This window comes from Orycteropus afer, unplaced genomic scaffold (assembly GCF_000298275.1).
Source record: "Orycteropus afer afer isolate SDZICR_OR568_19922 unplaced genomic scaffold, OryAfe1.0 scaffold00497, whole genome shotgun sequence".
NCBI lineage: Eukaryota > Metazoa > Chordata > Mammalia > Tubulidentata > Orycteropodidae > Orycteropus > Orycteropus afer.
Genome location: NW_006922084.1, coordinates 253,237 through 254,956, shown reverse-complemented (window position 1 = coordinate 254,956; position 1,720 = coordinate 253,237).

The following is a 1,720-nucleotide window of genomic DNA, read 5'->3' as shown; positions in this document are numbered from 1 at the left end:
TGCCACATTCTTCTTCATATAGTCCAGCTTCTTGGATTATTTGCTCAGCATATAGATTGAATAAGTATGGTGAAAGGATACAACCCTGACACACTCCCTCCTTGATTTTAAACCATACAGTGTCCCCTTGTTCTGTTTGAACAGCAGCCTCCTGGTCTATGTACAGGTTCCCAGGATTATATACTCAGCAATATTTTCCTCAAATATGATGGTGAAATCAGGACATTTCCAGATAAGCAGAAATTAAAAGAATTTGTTAAAATCAGACCAACCTTACAAGAGATGCTAAAGGGAGTCCTTTGAACAGAGAATGAACAACAGCAAGCAACAACTGACCAGTAACACACATTATAATATAATCCAGAAACCAACCCAATTATGCAAACATCCAAAGTAAATAAGCCTACAAGATTCTAAACAGGGAACCAGAGACATCACATGACAAACAAGGACAACTACAAACCAAAAGGAGGGAAAAGAATGTGTAGTTACAGAACTTCTAAATGGTAAGGAAGTCAAGACAAGTGCAAGATAGAAAAGACTGTTCTAAACTTGGGAAGAAAATTATAAGTCACAGGGTAACCTCAAAGAAAAATGATAAACCTTCACATCAAAGTAAAAATAGGACCAGCACAAATATTTAGTAAATACTAAAACAATAGCAATAAAGGAAGTATAATATAATTCATAAACAAAATGAGCTCACCACAGAAAATTATGTGGAATAATAGCATGAAAAAGCACATAAATTTGGTGACAGCACCAAATTCATACTTCTTGATAATTACACTGCCAAAGAGTAAAAAAAGAACCTACAGATTGGGAAAAAATATTTGGCAATGACATATCTGACAAGAGAATTATCTCTAAAATTTATAGAGAACTCTAACACCTCAACAACAAAAAGATTAACAATCCAATTCAAAAATGGTCAAAAGACACTTCACTAAAGAACATATAAAGGAGGCCAGCAAATATATGAAGAAAAGTTCACGATCCTTAACCATCAGGGAGATGCAAATCAAAACAGCAATGAGATACCATGTCACACCAGTACTAATGGCAAAGTTCAACAAGACAGAAAATAATAAATGCTGGAGAGGATGGGGAGAGATTGAGACTCTCATACACTGCTGGTGGGATTGTAAAATGATAGAACCACTGTGGAAAGCAGTAAGGCAATTCCTTAAAAAGCTGGAATTAGAAATACCGTTTGACCAAGTAATCCCATTACTAGGTATATATCCTAAAAAAGTGAGAGCCAGGTCAAGAACAGATATATGCACACTCATGTTCATTGCATCACTATTTACAATAGAAAAAAGATGGAAACAATCTACGTGACTATCAACAGAAGAATGGATACCAAACTATAGTACATATACACCATGGAATACCATGCAACGCTAAAGAATAATGTAGAATCTGCAAAATATAGCATAACATGGATGAACTTGGAGGACATTATGCTGAGTGAAATAAGTCAATCACAGAAGGACAAATATGGTATTAGTTCATTACTATAAAAAGTCAAGGAAAGGTTTATATATAGAAGGAAATTTTGTTTGTTGGTTACCAGGGGTGGGAGAAGAGGGAATGCTGCAAAAAAAAAAAAGCACTGACCCATGTCACTTTAGTTTTGTGTGTTTCACTGTACATAAATTATATTTGAATAAAAAAAATTTTTTAAAAGAAAAAGAAATCTGAGGTCTCTTAGAGT